Genomic DNA, 18,293 nt, shown 5'->3' with positions numbered 1-18,293 from the left:
GCCCAACCTGGCCTCCCACTGGCACCGGCCCTGTCTGGATTGGGACTCAGCTAATTATCCACTTTCTGAAACAAGTGTGCATAAAAATGCATCTATTAATGAAAATAACATTTAAAATGCATTCTATTAGAGAAATGTGCCTAAATGCTGATAGATTTTAACACTGATAAAATTTTAAACGCTGATAAATTTTAATGAGGACTTTAAAAATATTGCTAGCTGGTGTGGAAATGTGGAGAGCCAGAGTTAAGACTGGAAAAATGAGAAATGGACAGAAACCAAAACTGAAAGATTTCCACATCCTTATCTCCAGCAAGGGCTATTTAGAGTCATGCTGCCTCTGATCCTGGAGGTATATAGTCAGTGGCGTCACTAGGGTTGGCATCACCCAGTGCGGGGCCTGACGGCCACACCGACTGCCTGCTGGGACGCCCTGATCGGTGGCTCCGAGCTGGCAGCAGGCCGGCAAGGATGTTCCCCCAAGCCCCGCCCAGCCCCAGCCCACTGCGGGGAGGGGCTTGCCTGCCCACTCACCCAGAGCCTGCTTTTGGCCCGCCACGTTGGGGCACCGAGGGAGCTGGTGGGCAGCCATTTGCCGGGGACGGAGCCTCCTCCCGACAGATCTCCTGGGACCGCTTCCCCTTCACACGTCCCTCACTTTCTCTCCAGTCTGGTCTCCGGGTGCCTTTGCATGGGTTTTGCACATTCCTGGGTTCTGCGCCAGCCAGATGGGAGCCTCCGCGGCAGCTCTGGGTGTCACCCCTCTCATGGTGTCACCCGGGTGCAGTCCGCACCTCCCGCACCCACCTAGTGACGCCTCTGTATATAGTCATTGTGAAGATGCTCACAGGTGCCTTCTTCCACTTACTGAGAAATCTGGCTTTTCCACTTGTGTAAGCTTAACAACAAAACATGCTGCAAAAACACCGCTTTGTCATAGTTAGAATGCTGCATGAAGCAATCTGGAGAGAAAGCTACGACTTTAGAAAACCACAGAAGTGTGGTGAGAGAGCACACACCCAAATGTGGATGGGTAATGTGATAAAAAGGCAGTGGCTGCATGAGAACTTTGTGTGGTGTGTAGTTGCAGACCGTCCTGCTGCTAAAATACCAGAAAGGAAGAACAAAAACCAAAAGAAACACAGAAATATATATATTGAATGTGTACATTGCTCTGGATGACATTTGCAAGCTTGTTAGACCCTTCTAAGCATGAATCTTGCTAAATTTCAGAAGGACATCTGGAGTGTTTCCTGCAAAGACAGCTTTTGTGCTGCTATGCTTTTGTGGGATTTTATTGTTTTATATTGCAATGTAATTTTGTATTATATTGTATTTTAGTTTTTCAATTTCATTGTTTGTTCTCACAGTCTTTTTTTTTTTGTAAACCTGTTTGAGACTAAGAACATAAGAAGATCCCTGCTGGATCAGGCCAATGCCCCATCTGGTCCAGCATCCGGTTCTCACAGTGGCCAACCAGATGCCTATGGGTAGCCCAAAAGCAAGACCTAAGGGCAATAGCACTCTCCCCACCTGTGAATCCCAGCAGCTGGCATTCAGAGTCAACATGGACATTGTGGCTAGTAGCCATTGATAGCCTTAACCTCCATGAATTTGTGTAATCCTTTTATAAAGCCATCCAAGCTGATGATCTTCACTACCGCTTGTGGCAGAGAATTCTATAGATTAACTATGGACTGTGTGAAAAAGTACTTCCTTTTGTCTGTCCTGAATTTTCCATGATTCAGTTTCATTGGACGCCCACAAGTTCTAGAATAATGAAAAAGGAAGAAAAAGTCTCTGTCCGCTTTCTCTGCATCTCACGTAATCTAATACACACCCATCATGTCCCCTCTTACTCGCCTTTTTTCTAAACTAAAAAAATCCCAAATGTTGCCATGTTTCCTTGTAGCGGAGTTGCTCCATCCCCTTGATCATTTTGGTTGCCCTTTTCTGACCCCTTTCCCAGTGCTACAATATCTTTTTTAAGGTAAGGCGACCAGAATTGTACAAGTGCATAATGGCATTTGTATAATGGCATTGTGATACTGCCAGTTTTATTTTCCGATCCTTTCCTAGTTATCCCTAACATGGAATTTGCCTTTTTTCACAGCTGACGCACATTGGGTCGACATCTTCCACAAGGTATCCACTGATTCATCAGTCACCACTACTTCAGGCCCTGTGAGAATGCATATAAAATTTAGATTATTAATCCCCCCTCCCAATGTGCATCACTTTACATTTGTTACAGTGAATTCCATTTGCCATTTTACCTCCCATTCACTCAGTTTGGAGGTGTCCTTTTGGAGCTCTTGGCAATCCGGTTTTGTTTTAACCACCCTGAACAACTTGGTATCATCAGCAAACTTGGCCACCTCACTGCTCACCCCTAACTCTAGATCGTTTATGAACAAGTTAAAAAGCAGAGGTCTCAATCCTGATCCTTGGGGGACTCTACTTTGTACACCCCTCTTTTGGGAGAAATGTCCATTTATTCCGACTCTCTGCTTCTTGTTTCTTAACCAGTTCCTGATCCATGAGTGGAGCTTGCCTCTTATTCCAAGACTGTTAAGCTTACTTAGAAGAAGGGATGGAAAGATCTGTCAGTTTCAGTCCTCTCCGTTTCTTATTTTTCCAATCTTAAGTTCAGTTTTCCACATTTCTGCAGCAATTCTTGATTTGTTTAAAAAAACCTCATGAAAATTCTCCAGAATTTTAGTGCTAATTTCTCCTAATAATTTTTGTAGACAGTTTTGACTAAGATACACATTTTGCAATCTACCACATGCTCAGAGGCACATGTTACCAAATACTTCCATGCTACACAGGAAGTGGATTGGACTGTGAAAGACCAACCCAAGTTGTGTTTTCATTTTGACAAATCTGTAGGGCATTACAATATCTCAGAGAGGAGGTCAGGTCTCCTGCTTCCCTAGTACATTCACTATAACTGCCCAATTTCCCTGTTTTTAAAAGTTTGATAGAAATATCTGTGGGCTATAGGTATGTTCCTTTAACCTCAAGGTTTTTTTTTTTTTGCCTATTAGTGAGTATAACCCTTGTTTTAAAATGGCTGCATTGGTTGCCAGTTCGTTTCTCAGCCTTATTCAAGGTGATCACACTAGTATTTAAAGCCCTAAACGACTTAGGTCCGAAATATCTGGAAGACCGCCTCCTTCCCTACAGACCCTCTCAGGTATTGAGATCAACAGAGGGGGCCCTTTTAGTAGTTCCGCCACCCTCAGAAGCTCAGGGGTGGTGATCCAGGAGATGGCATTCTCTGTGGTGGCCCCTAAGTTGTGGAACTCCCTCCTCACTGAGGTGCATATGGCAATGTCACTGTACAGTTTTAGGCGAATGCTGAAGACTCACTTCTTTACCCTGGCCTTTAACACCTGAGGTGTATATTTTCTAGGACCCACCCTATTTTATGATTTAAGGTTGTTTGTAATGCTGTATTTTAAAATTTAAAACTGCCCTGAGACCATTCGATGAAGGACCGAATCAATGATGATGATGATGATGATAGGTCAATTATAGCTTGGCATCTAATTAATGTGGTGCAATGGGGGAAATGTAATATGAGCATCATGGATGGGTTAGTAGTGATTAAAATTACTACCAAAGTTATTCTATCTATTCCAAACTTGTCCAATCTGGATACTCAGATTACAACTACAGGTGTGGCAGAGGAAAGTTAATCAATTTATATTCAGCTCTAAAATGCCCCGAATCCAAAACTATTTATTACATAAACTGGCAGGAGAAGGAGGAGGGTAGCTAATCTGGAAGCATATTCTGAAGTGAATCAAATAAGGGATATTGCATTCATCTTGAGTGATGAGTTGAAACAATGGGTTAAGTTAGAACCCTATAAAATAAGAAGAGGTTGCAGCATTTGGGGTGTCTTCATTCAGAGAAAAGGTGAGGAAAAGGTAACATGATAGATGTGTACAAAATCATGCATGGCATGGAGAAAGTGGAGAGAGAATTTTTTTTTCTTCCTCTCTCACAACACATAGAACCCATGGACATCCAATGAAGCTGAATGTTGGCAGGTTCAGGACAGGCATAAGCAGTGGCGTCACTAGGGTTGGTGTCACCCAGTGCGGCCCGCAGCGCCTTCTCTCTGAGACTGTGAGTGATTGCCTCTAAGAGCGCACGGCCAAACAACAGGGCCCTGGAGCGTGCCGCCGCCTCACTGCCGCCACTTCCACCTTCTAACCGGCGTGCCATGCAAAGGCTCTCGTTGGTGCCTAGGCGGTGCCTGGGGGCGGCGGCTCTGGGTGTCACCCCCGTCTGGAGGTGTCACCCGGTGCGGCCTGCACCTGCCGCACCGCCCTAGTGACGCCCCTGGGCATTAGTGAACTTGTTTATTGGCCCTGATCTTGATCTGCAATGAAAGGAAATGAGGAGCCATTTGTTGTCCAGTAAGCCAATCTGTGCTAATTTGCATAATTAATAGAAAGTACAGGATTTCTGTTAGTTTGGTGCTTATTTTTAAAATATAGCTCACTCACTCACTAAATTCTTCTTCTACATTTCTACTGTTAGCCACTAGAGGGCAGCATGCACTTAGCAATTGTCCACTTCTAACTTTTCTATTTTTAAAAACAGAAAAATAGATCAAGACAGAGAACAGAATATAGGAGATGGGGTGGTTTCCTTCAGAATTTGCACTGAATTTTGCAATGCAGTTCTCCAGCCAAGTAATGCATATATTACAGTAAGGTGTGCATAAAAATGCACATAAAATACACAGAAAAAGGGCATGTATTGGAACATACCAAAAATGTATTTTGTTAGGAGAAATTGCTTTGTAAAAATGTGTGCATTAGACAAAATTGCATATAAAAATATGTTTATTAGGAGAAACTTGCATGAAAATGCCAATGGTGAAAACCCATTGGCATTTTTGTGGGAATTTCTCCTAATAAACACATTTTTATGTGCAGTTTTGGCTAATAAGTTTTTGACTAATAATTTGAGAATTTTCTTTTTTAAAAAAAAAATTGCAAACTGCAGTGAAAATGTGGCAAACTGAATTTATGTTTGGGAAAATGGGAAACGGATAGTTTTGTCCATCCCTAGTTGTGTGGCACACACACACATACATACATATACGCACAATCCTGCAACAAGAGATCTCTTGCTTAATACACCTTTCCTCATTGCAAACTTTCATTCTACTCCATTCAGTGATGAAGCAGTGAGTGGAGGAAGTGCAATCTGGAAACTCACGATGAAGGTGGGACAACCCCCCCCCTACACACACATACGCACAATGAGATGCAAAGTTATTTTTCCCTCCCCCAGCTAGGTAGCAAAAGAGCTTGAGTCAGCCCTGTGTGCAAAGCGAACACAGCCTGCCTGTTTTAGACTCCCACTCTTCACCTCCACCGGCTCGCTTGTGGTCAGCCGAGAATGTCATATGTGCAAATGGGGCCGTGTTTTCTTTTTAAGCTCACAAGGAAGGCAGCTATTTTCTAAGGCTCGGCTGTTGCTCTGGCTACCAGATACAGATTAGCTCAAAACAAACTCAACCTCTGTATCCAATGGTCTAGCCCTTGTTGCGTCTTTCTTCTCATTTCCTCAGGCAAGGACATTGTTTTTCCAGATGACGAACGTAGAGGTTGGGGTGAGGGTTCCTTCCTTCCTTAAGCGACTGCAAATATACAAGTCATAAGTCAGAAAGCAGCACCAGGAAGATGAGGAGGAGGACTGATGATGATGAGTACAATTATATCCTGCCTTTCCTCCACGGAGCTCAAGGTGGCATATATGGTTCTCCACTCTCTCCATTTTATCCTCACAACAAACCTATGAGGTAGGTTAGCAAGCCCAGCACCAGCAGACAGTCAGGCTGGGCACTGGCTTGAGCCCCCAGGAGCTCACAGGGGCTCCTCACCACTGGGCCCAGTCACCTCCTCCTGACTTTGGTGCTGCAGGGGCTTGCCAGAACCGCTACCTCCTCCTCCTCCTCAGCGCTCGCCCATCCTTTCAGGGGCTGGAGGCTCTGGGTAGTCTGCCACAAGCCCTTCTGCAGCCATTGCACATTGGGTCCTGCCCCTTGGAAGCAGCCTCCATAGTGCTGGAAACTTCACCTCACAGACACACCTCATGGCAAAGTTTCTCACACCATGAAGGCCCAACATGCTTCTGGCAGCAACGGCTGCGGAAAGGCTTGCAGAAGAGAACCTGGAGGCTCCAGCTCCTGAAGGGATGGGAGAGCACTAAGGAGGAGGAGGTGGCAGCAGCACTGGCAAGCCCCCATAGCAACAAAGATGGGCAGCAGGTAGAGGTGAGAAGGCCCAGCGCTGGAGGTGGTGAGGGGCCCACTGTGCCCAAGGGCCTCCAGAAATCTGGAACCTGCCCTATAGGTTAGGTTGAGAGATGGTACCTGGCCCAAGGTCATCCAGTGAGCTTCATGGCAGAGTGGAGATTTGAGCCCTGGTCTCCAAGGTCTCAGTCCAACACTCTTACCACTATACCGCACTGGCTCTAGTGTGGTGATTCTCCATAGTGAGGCTAGATATATTTCCTCCCAGGAAGGATTTGATGGTCTGGGCTTGCAGGGAAAAGACTGTGGAGGGAACGGTGGATGGGGCTTAGGATCACATCTTCCTAGTGACTTGAGACAAAGGATGGGGTAGAAATGTGATTTAGTTGGCATTTAAAGATGAACCTGCAAAATTTGCTGTTTCCAAAACAATATGCGAACTGAAGCACACCCATCCTTCAAAAGTCACACCTCAGAATTTTGCAACATAGCTGTCCAGTCAAGTAACATGTACAAAAATGCATATACTAGTTTTAAGTGCGCATAAAATGCATATATTAGTGAAAATAACATTCTAAAGTGTGTAATATTAGGGGAAATTGCTTTGCAAGAGTGTGTATACTGGGCAACACTGCATACAAATTTGTGTTATTAGGAGAAATTTGCACCAAAATGCTGGTGAATTTTCATGAGGATTTTTAAAAAAACACAAACCGATGTGGAAATGTGAAGAAGTGAACCTAGAACTGGAAAAATTGAGAAACAGAAATGGACATTTTCACTCATCCCTACCAGAAGGCAGTCACTAGCCTCGGTGGCTAGGAGTCTATTTCCAGCTCCAGCTGGTTTGCCCTCTATGGTGTCTCTCTTGGACAGATTTGACTTGGCCATTGTACTCCACACTGTAATATCCAGGTTGGACTATTGCAATGTGCTCTATGTGGGGCTGCTCTTGAAGACCATTCAGAAACTTTGGCTGGTGCAAAATACAGTGGTCAGATTAATGTCTGAGGTTTCATTTAGGACTCGTACAACCCGTTTTAAAACAGCTGCATTGATTGCTAGTTCAAACCTCAGAGTGGTTTAACAATCAATCCTTTTTCCCAGGGAACTCTGGGAACTGAGGGGAACAGGAGTCTCCTAACAGCTCTAAGCACCCTTAACAAACAAGTTTCCAGGATTCTTCGGGGGAAACCATGACACATTAAAGTGGTATGATACTGCTTTAAATGAATAATGCAGATTGGTCTTAGCCTCTCTCCAGACCGTTCATCCTTTTATAAACTTGGATCCAGGGGTGTAGTCATCCAGGGTCTCAGGGAATCTTAGACCCCTTACTTTTTGGGGAGCAGGTCCCAGCAGGGTCCCTATGTTTCCATAGTCCTACGAGCCAATCTGCATGACAGGAGAGTGTGTTAGCCACTGAGAAGAGTCTCCAACATGCTTCCTTATCCTTTTCTGCTGATTGGACCCAATCAGAGTGAAAGGAGGTAAGAGAGACACTGAGAATACTTCTCAGTAGCTGACACACTCTCCTTTCATGTGGATTAGGTGCTAGGGACTTTTGTTGTTGTGGGAGAAGGCACATGCAGGAAGGAATGAGGAGTTTGGAGATGATGACAGAGAGCAAGGGAGTAAGGGAGCGTGGCTGTGTGGGGCATGGCTATGACCATCCTGAAGGGACTCTGCATGTCTGGAGTTGCCACTGCACTACTGCTCAGATCATATTATCCTGGTCTATCCCTTTGCTCCTTTATCCTCTATTCCCTCCTTCAGAACTCCAGAGTTCCCCAAGTCCTACAATCACCGGGACTGTTGGCAGCTGTTCCCTAATCTCTACCATCACATGTGAAGTTCTGCTGCTGTGACACGGTTGCCGACTGCAACCACAAGCTCCTAATGTCCTCCTGACCAGGAATGTAGTCATGCAGGGTCTCAGGGGGTCTTAGGACCACTTACGTTTGGGGGATCCAGGTCCCAGGAGGGTCTCTATGTCCCCAGCATTCTATGAGCCAATCAGCATGAAAAGGGAGTGCGTTAGTCACTGACAAGAGTCTTCTAACTTGCTTCTTTATCCCTTTCTGCTGATCGGAGCCGGAGAGTAAGGAGTTCCTATGAGTTCCTACTTCAAAACGCCAAGCTGTGAAGAGTGAGAATTCTGTAACTGCAGAAGAAGAGATGGTGAATCCTGATGATAGCATCCCATCTACATCATCAAGCAATTTGGCGGCAGCAGGAGATAAATGTGTAGACAGTGAATCCAGTAATTCAAGCAATATCTCTTACAGTGAGAAAGGACAGTCAAATGGTGACAGAGAAGGGCAAAGCAGTATTCAAGCCTGGCCAGATTATTCTATAATTTTAGAAGGTTGTATACTCTTAGAATGGGGGTGTGGCTGTGAGGGGGCGTGGCTCTGACTATCATGAAGGGACCCTGCGCGTCTGACTTTGCCACCATGCTATTGCTCCTAACACTCTTTTCTCACCCTGAATATCATCATCTTGGTCTTGGAGGCCCTTTGCCTGATTAAACCATGCATTTTCAGCAGCTGTTTCTTTATTTAGACTGGTTTCCTCCAAGGTAAGGGACGCACAACCAAGATGCAGGAAAAGGGCCATAGCTCAGTGGCTGAGCATCCCCTTTGCATATGGAAAGTCCCAGGTTCAATCCCCAGCATTTCCAGGTCCCCTGTCTGAAATCCTGGAGATCTGCTGCCGGTCAGTGTAGACAATACCGATTACATAGAACAATAGTCTGACTCAGTATGAGGATGTGTTGTATGTTCCTATGCAGAGGAAGGAAGTGCTGTTCACAACACATTTATCTTGAGTGGGGAGTGGGGGAGAAATTTGATTCAGCTCACATTTAAAGGCAAATCGATCAGATTGGTACAACAGGAGAACCAAAATGTAGCCATTCTTCAAAATTCGCACTTATCTGAAATCTGCCATGTTTACAGAAATGCATCTATTAGGGTAAAGTCTGCATAAAAAGGCATATATTAGTGAAATTAAGATACAAAATGCATTATATTAGGATAAATTGCTGGCAAAAATGTGTAAAAATGGATGTATTAGGATAAATTCACACCAAAATATTGAAAAAAATCCATGAGTTTTTTTAAAAAAGCAAATTGCTGCAGAAATGTGGAGAACTGAATTTAAGATTAGAAAAATGATAAATTAAGAGAACCAAAGCTAATAGATCCTTCCATCCCTAATCTTGAGGCATGCTCCTTTCCCAAGCAGGATTTTCTTGCTTCTTTATATACCAATTAGATTATGTGTGTGTGTGTGTGAGAGAGAGAGAGAGAGAGAGAGAGAGAGAGAGAGAGGAATGCATGAGAATTTCATCTGGGCTATTTCAGGGGTGGGGAACCTGTGGCCTTCCCAAAGTTTTTGGACTGTAACTTCTCAGCCAGCATGGCCAAAGGTCAGGGATGATGGGAGTCGTAGTCCAACAACTTCTGGAGGATAACAGGTCCCCCCCGATCTGTATTTTTAAGCTTACCAGTCTGATTTACACTTCCCAAATTAACAGCACTCTCTTAACCATGTCTACTCAGAAGCAAGTCCTTTTGAATTCAATACGGCTTAATTCCAGGTAAGTGGTTTTTGGATTGTGGTTCAGAACACAGTTATCCTTGTTTTTTTTGCATTTCTCCATGCTTTTTTAAATGATTATAAACATGCAACCAAAAAGCACTGAAAACATTAACACGTTTCACTTGGGTATGCAATTGATTTATAATCGTTCATAATGCGTTGGAATTTTACTTTTAAAATAAAACTGTATTCAATTATATAAAGTTTACATAAAACATAGTATAAGCATATGTTTTTTTCATAAATTATGATAACATAAATTAATTCCTTTTCCAAATGTTGTGATATGGTTCTTGGCTCAAAAAAAGTTCCAAAATGTGCATATTTTAAGTTTTTAAATACATTTTAAAAACATATTTTAGGATAAAATGCATACAGAATGCATATTTAGGTCAAAATGCACAGAAAAATGTGTTTTATGTGAAAAAATGTACAAAAATGATGTGATTTTCTTTTGCAGCTTAAAAAGCCCCCAAAGATTGATACAGAAACAGAACAGAACTGAACAGATTTATGAGCGATCACATGTGAAACTTCTATGAACTGGAAATACATTGATCCTTCCATCCCTGTGCACATGCATATGCCCACACAGAGCTACATGGGGGTTGTTAGTTTCCAGCACATTTTACACAGATGTCTGATGCTGGCAGATGGCTTTTGTTATACCTTGCTGAGTAATGCTGAGTTGACTCATAAACAAAGTACCCAGATGTCTATGACTGGCACAGACAGATTAGAAACGGGATTGTCTGTAAAGAATAAATAAATCCACAAATGGATATAAAGGGCCAGCGTCAGCATCCAGCTTCCTCGGGCAACAGTCAGGGCAGCAGCAGAGGCCACTGCTCTTTCTTTCTTTCTTTCTTTCTTTCTTTCTTTCTTTCTTTCTTTCTTTCTTTCTTTCTTTCTTTCTTTCTTTCTTTCTTCTTTCTTTCTTTCTTCTTTCTTTCTTTCTTTCTTTCTTTCTTTCTTTCTTTCTTTCTTAAATTTATTCATTCATTTTTTCCCCAATAATAACCAAAGAAACCACCCATGGTACGACCCAAAGCATAGTCATAGAATACAAGCACACTATGACTGGTTAGCCCAAAAAGCATCTCCGGAGAGTGCCATGCATGTCTGCTGCCTCTATAGGTCTGTCTTCTTTTGCCACAGAAATAGCGAAACAATACCATGGTTCTCCAAAATCATTGCCAAAACCCATGTGCTCCTTTGAAGATAAGTAAGATAGGTAAGTTTCTTGAGCACTACCAAACATTAGTCCATCTAGCTCAACATTGTCTACATTGGCTGGCAGCGGCTTTCCAGGATTTTAGGCAAGAGTCTTTTCCCAGCTGTACCTAGAAATGTCAGGGATTGAACCTGGGACCTTCTGCATGCAGAGCACGTGTGCTACCACTAAGCTATGTAGCTCTTCCTTTGGCACAGCAATGCTTGTACCAAATCAGTCCATTGGCCCATCTAGCTTTGCTCTCAGACACATGTCTTTCTCAGCCCCACCTAGAGATGCTCATCTTCCTTTGTTACATTTATTATATTTCTATCCCATCTTTTCCTCCAAGGAGCTCAAGGTGTCATACATGGTTCTCCTCCCTCTTCATTGTATCCTCATAACAACCCTGTGAAGTAGGTTAGGCTGAGAGACTGTGACTGGCCCAAGGTCACCCAACAAGCGTCATGGCTGAGTTGGGATTTGAATCCTGATCTCCTAGGTCCTAGTCCAACACTCTGGCCACTATACCACCCTGGTTAGAAACAATCAACTCCTTTGAAGTAAAACTTGGAGGGTAATTTGAATGGGAGGTCACATGAAAGGAGGGGGTGGTAGGGAACGCAAAGAAATGTTCCTCATTAGTTCAGTGTAGCAATGTCCTAAATGACTGTGCTACATTTTAATCAATAGCTTGCTTCCTTCATTATCACAACATTGTGACTCTCTCTTCCCCTTCCATTAATGCACGGCATATTATATGAATGAATTCCAGAGAGGTTTCAGCCTCTCCCATCCATCTATCAACAGATAATCTTAAGGGTGGGTTACTAAAGCTGTGAGCTGTAGTATCTTCCTCACAAGTATCATTATATATGCATTGCAAGCTGGGATTTCATCTCTGGATCTGGTGTAAAAAAAACCCAACAGTCTGCTAAGACATATATAACCAGCTCAGGGGTCATTCGAGCACACTGTTCATCATAAACAAAGCAACTGTCTGGCACTGGAGATATTTGCCTGCCCAAAGGGATTCGCATCTCTTTTTGAAGTGGTAAAATGGTCTCCACAGCACAGCAGACTCTTGTCTGTTCCTGTAAAGGATGCTTTTTTTGAAGGGTGGGGGCAGAGGGGAGGTAAAGACATTCTCCCTTGAGTTCCAACTGCTACAGCAACTAAAACATCTGCTGGCTCTTGCTCCAAATGGATTGCACAGTGTGTAACAGCTGACTTCTCTGCTTTATCCGGGTCAACACAAAAAGGTATGAACTGCTGTGATGAAACCTCAGCTTTGCAACAGAGCGATCTGCAGTGACTTTTCACATGAACAAAGGGACATCAGGAGATACGTGGCACGTGACGTTTGTTTGTTTTTGAGAAAAAGCATTTTATTTAGGAGAAAAATGCAACCACCATACCCCAATCAAGAATGTGCTTCTGGTCTGGATTGGAGCCCCATGCTGTTTTTCTGCCGAAAATCACTCCCTGCATGGCTTCTATTTGCCATCTGAAGGTGCTGTTTGCAGTAAATAGCATGCCCCCCCCGATAAACATGATGTTAACACAACTGTACAAAAAAATAATAACTTCCCTTCAATACATTTGTGGGAAACCTTTTTCACACAGAGGGCCGCAGTCCTTTCAGGGCAACCTTCCAGGAGCAGCATGCCTGTGGTGGGCAGGGCCAGAGGCAAACGTTCCTGGAGCATCAAATGCAAAGTTCACCTTTGTATGGTTAGCCTAGCATTGATGCACACTCAGACACCGCTCTCTGTCCTCCATCTAGACAAACAAGAGTTGAAGGACACATTCCAGCCAGGCAAAAGGAGGGTGGCAAGGAAGATTGGTGAGAGGTGTGGCCTGGGAAGATGGGGCGTGACTGAGAAGGAGCTGGCTGTGGCCTAGGGAGACTCCCGATGACCAAACATCAAGGACTAGAGGGCCACACTTGGCCACTGGGCTTAAGGTTCCCCACTTCTGCTTCAATATATGATGACTTCAGAATCCCATATTCTCTGTATCAATGTTCTTCAAACTTAGACTCCTAGACGTCGTTGGACTACAACGCCCATCATCCTTGGCCATTGGCTAAGCTGGCTAGGGTTGATGGGAGTTAAAGTGTGACAACGTCTTGGAACCCAAGGTTGAAGAACAGTGCTCTGTTGTAACTAAGTCTTGCTTGGTGGCATGGTATTGCCAGGGTCCCAAAATGATGTGATGCTCCTGTGATGATGCTCTGCCTTGCAGGTTCCTGATTCCTCTGCTCTTCACAGTTGTGCTGTCACTCACAGCTTGGGCTGCTCTGCTCAGTTCCTGGACCAAACTCTGGGACTGGCTTTTGACATCAGTGTGACGCTCCCGCCTCAAGAAATCCACTGTAAAGGATCCTACCAAAAAATGATTTTTCTCTTTCTGTTCACCAGCTTACACCTCTCTCCTCCTCCTCCTTTTCCACAGTTTGACTACCATACACTCTGTACAAAATTCCAGTCTCCTTGGCCACAGGTTCCTGGAGCCCAGCACATTCTCCTGACCCCTCTTTTCTTTCACCTCATTCCGGTGATCCTTCTTGTACCACACAGCTCTCTTTTTTTTCAAAGAGAGAGAATCATGTCCAGAATAATTATGTATCTCAAGCGTTCTCCTCTACCATTTTTGCCGCCTTAGAAGCAGATTGCAAATTGGGCATCAACTTTATGTCTCTAACTTCTGTTTCTCTGCCCTTGGTTCAGATGCCACAGCAGTTTGGTTGTTAGGACCACAACTTGGGTTTGTAGGCTCCCTCCTCCTCATCCCACTTCATCTCATGCACTTAAATTCCACCACCTCCACTTCCTGTTTGCAATAAACCCAGCTTGTCATTAGATCCACAATAGGCAAACTACGGTAGCTACCAACCATAGCATGCTTCCAAACCAGAATCAGAAACTGTGGTTTGAGCTACCTCATCCATTTCTGGTTAACAGGCAACCCTATGGTTTGTGATAAACATAATTTGCCCAGTTCTGACAACACAACAATCTATTGTTGAACCATGAACTAAGGGAGGGAATTTGAGTGTGTGAGTGGGGGGAAGAGAGTGTGCAAGCTTAGGGAACCACCCCAGTGGGCAAACCATGGTTAAAGCCAGATCTTGGAAAAGTTACTTTTTTGAACTACAACTCCCATCAGCCCCAGCCAGCATGTGCTGGGGCTGAGCATGTGCTGGCTGGGGCTGATGGGAGTTGTAGTTCAAAAAAAGTAACTTTTCCAAGCTCTGGTTAAAGCACCAGTCCAAAGTAAGGAGTAGGTTGGTTGGTTTTGTCTCTGGTGAAGAAAAATGTTTAAGACCAACACTTAGAGAGCTTCCAGGAATTGGTGCTAAGTATCCTTTGAAAGTTCTGGTACATCTTTCTTAAAAAGGTGGTCTATAGCTTAATGGTAGGACACATGCTTTGCGTGCAAAGATCCCAGGTTCAATCCCCAGCATCTCCAAGTAGGGAAACCCTGGAGAGCAGCTGCCAGTCAGTGTTGACAATTCTGAGTTAGATGGACTAATGGTCTGACTCTAATAAAAGGCAGCTTCCTTTGTTTCTCTGAAGTCAGGCCCAGAAGAAATTCTGTCTTCCTGGCTCTTTCAAAGAGAGAATTGAGTGAAAGGAGAGCCCAGGTCATCCGAAATACATTCTCAGCCTGCTAGCTGTGGTGAGTAGCAAGCATATCATCTGACTGCTGTGGTCTTATGAGTCCCCAGTCTGTTGAAAGTGGTCAACTGCAGAAGCAGTGTTACATGATCCCAGAGACCTTGGATGTGATGTTAACGAAGTGTTTTCAGAAAAAGAAAAGCTGTGTGTTGCTTTCAAGAACAGAAAGAAATTGTATCATGAGTTCCGAGAAATGCTACTCATGCAAACTGAGGGGGATTAATTTGTGTGTTGTGTGCTTGTATATGAGGGTGTCTTGCTTTCAGCTGTATTGTTTATGCTGCTGTCTTGGAAACTATCCACAGGGTCGGCCACTCATCCTCCTTTTGATTCAACTTAAAATGAAGCTTCCGATTCACATCTGCAAGCTGCTTTTCCCAGGAATTCCTTTTAGCTTTAATAATAGACATATATGTAACATCCGAGTAGCTAAATAGCATGCATTGCTAAGGTCCAGTCTGTATACCATATAGAGCGGTGCAGAAGAAACTGCTTCCCCACCACTGCATGGCATCGGTAGGTAGTGGTGGCAGGTGCCCATTGGGACTGGTAAGGCGGAAGACAGAAAGCCCAACAGTAGGTGGCATCAGAGCCAATGACAGGCACTGTCAAATATTATTATTATTATTATTATTATTATTATTATTATTATTATTATTATTATTTATTAGACTTTTATACCGCCCGACTAGCAATAGCTCTCTGGGCGGTGAACACAAGAAATACAATAAAATCACACAATATAATACAACAAAACATATAAAAATAAAACAATCTAAAATCAGTTACAACAAATTTTAAAAGTTAAGTTAACTTAAATTAAAATGCTTCGGAAAAGAGGAAGGTTTTAACTTGGCGTCGAAAGGATAACAATGTCGGCGCCAAGCACACCTCCTCGGGGAGACTATTCCACAGTTCGGGGGCCACCACTGAGAAGGCCCTAGATCTTGTCACCACCCTCCGGGCCTCCCTATGAGTCGGAACCCGGAGGAGGGCCTTTGTAGTAGACCGTAGTGTAGTTTGCCCCTATCCTCTTCCCTGCTCAGTCCGTGCCACCATCTGGACTGGTTGTAATAAGGCAGGCAGGTGGGGACTGGTTACGGGCAGACTGAGGTTGGTGGGGCACAGCTCCATTTGCCCTAATGGACCAGCCTCCACTGTCTGTAGAGAAGAATCGCGTGGGCTAGTTGGAGGACCTGGTTCTTTTCCATGCCAGTGACATGCATCCCTGGGTCCTGGCGTAAGTCAAAAACTGTCATTTATCTTGCCCCTCATAATTCCTCTCTACAGGATGACAAGAGCAACATGAGACTGGGTCACGAGGAAGTGGCTGCCACATCCCTCAGCAACACATGAGCTTTGAAGCTTAGCAACCAAATTCCATGCATATGAGCTGCAACAAAATGTTGCAGAGTGAAGTGCTCCTATTCAGGATTGTAGCAACCATGTACTTTTCCAGGACTCTCCACTGAATTATCCCACCTCCACCCCCTCTCAGCTTGTCATTTTCCTCCAACATTCCATCGCCACCGAGCATGCTTAGTCCTCACTGGGCTGTTTTTGAGGGTCCTCCCCCTCCCACCACAACACTTTGGGGTGTTTTTCTATGGATTGTTTGTACTCTTGCAAACCCTGGAATTTCCCTGAGCCTGCCAATAAACCTACTTTGTATATGTATCGTGGCTACATGAAAGGGACTCAGATAATGAGTTTGGGGTGTGTGTCTGAAAAGGGGGTGTTCTGGGGGAGGAGCAGGGGCAGGGTTGTAGCGATGGAGCAAATGAGGGCATTGCTTACCCAAATTATAATTCTGCCCCCCCCATGAAATTTTCCTTCAGTCCCCAAAATTCTATCATTGCAATAACTTATAACTTCAGCTGAGCTTTTAGAAATACAGATTAGGCATCCAAAGAGAGGGGCAGGGCAAATTTACCATGGGGATGCGAACACAGTAAATATAAGAGTTAAAAGTGTGAACACAAGACTTGATGGGGAGGGAATTGGCAAACCTAAGGCTTTGCAATTGGAGGAAGGACAGGCTAGAAGGACAGTGTTGTTATAAACTGCAGAGCATCTCTCCCTCCCTTGTAATGCTCAGCCAGCCTCTGGAGGTGGTGGGTGTTATTAGTGCATCTGGTGGGTGTGCCTAGGCTTTGGGGCCTAGACTGTGCAGCAGCCTAGCCGAGTACAGGGCAGGACCTGAGAAGAAGCACAGAGGTGAGTGAGGTGGCTCTCCAAGGCACAGGAAGTCTAATGAGACCTTACTAACTTAGCCCAGGCAATGGGGAGCTGGAATCTTGTGTGTGTGCATGTCTGGGGGACACTTCCTTAGTTTGTTTAAAAAGTTGAAAAATAATAATGCACCTTATTTAACTTTTTCCATGCAAACTTATGTACTACCAAAGTAGGGTGTATGAGATTTGCTAGTATCTGAAGAAGTGTTAGCCTGTTATTCCACGTCCTGCACTCTGGGATGATCGAGAAGAGATCCTGGCCCTCCTCTGTGTGAGAACCTTTCATGTACTTGAAGAGTGCTATCGTATCTCCCCTCAGTCTTCTCTTCTCCAGGCTAAACATGCCCAGTTCTTTCAATCTCTCCTCATAGGGCTTTGTTTCCAGTCCCCTGATCATCCTAGTTGCACTCCTCTGAACCTTTTCCAGTTTATCTGCATCCTTCTTAAAGTGTAGTGTTCAGAATTGGATGCAGTACTCAAGATGAGGTCTAAATAGAATAGAGGGAAACTAGTACTTTACACAATTTGGAAACTATACTTCTGTTAATGCAGCTTAAAATAGCATTTGCCTTTTTTGCAGCCACATCGCACAGTTGGCTCATATTCAGCTTGTGATCAACAACAATTCCAAGATCCTTCTCACATGTCGTACTGCTGAGCCAAGTATCTCCCATCTTATAATTGTGCTTTTGGTTTCTTCTTCCTAGGTGTAGAACTTTGCACTGATCCCTGTTAAATTTCATTATGTTGTTTTCAGCTCAGTGCTCCAGCCTATCAAGATTAATTTGAATTTTGTTTCTGTCTTCCAGGGTATTAGCTATCCCTCCCAATTTTGTATCATCTGCAAATTTGATAAGCATTCCCTGCACCTCCTCATCCAAGTCATTAATAAAAATGTTGAAGAGCACTGAACCCAGGAGCGAGCCCTGCTGTACCCCACTCATTGCCACACCCCAGTTTGAGAAGGAACCATTGATAAGCACTCTTTGAGCATGACTCTGTAGCCAACTGTGGTTGCACCCAATAGCTGTTCCATCCGGCCCACATTTTGCTAACTTGCTAGTCAGAATATCATGGGGCAGTTTGTCAAAAGCTTTGCTGAAGTCAAGATATATTATGTCCACAGCATTCCCACAGTCTACCAGCGAGGTTACCTGTTCAATAATTGAGATATGATTAGTCTGGCAGGATTTGTTCTTGATAAATCCATGTTGGTGTCTAGTAATCACTGCATTGTTTTCAAGGTGCTTACTGACTGACCACTTTAAAATCTG

Source organism: Rhineura floridana, chromosome 16 (genome assembly GCF_030035675.1).
Source record: "Rhineura floridana isolate rRhiFlo1 chromosome 16, rRhiFlo1.hap2, whole genome shotgun sequence".
Classification (NCBI taxonomy): domain Eukaryota; kingdom Metazoa; phylum Chordata; class Lepidosauria; order Squamata; family Rhineuridae; genus Rhineura; species Rhineura floridana.
This window is presented reverse-complemented; position numbering follows the sequence as displayed.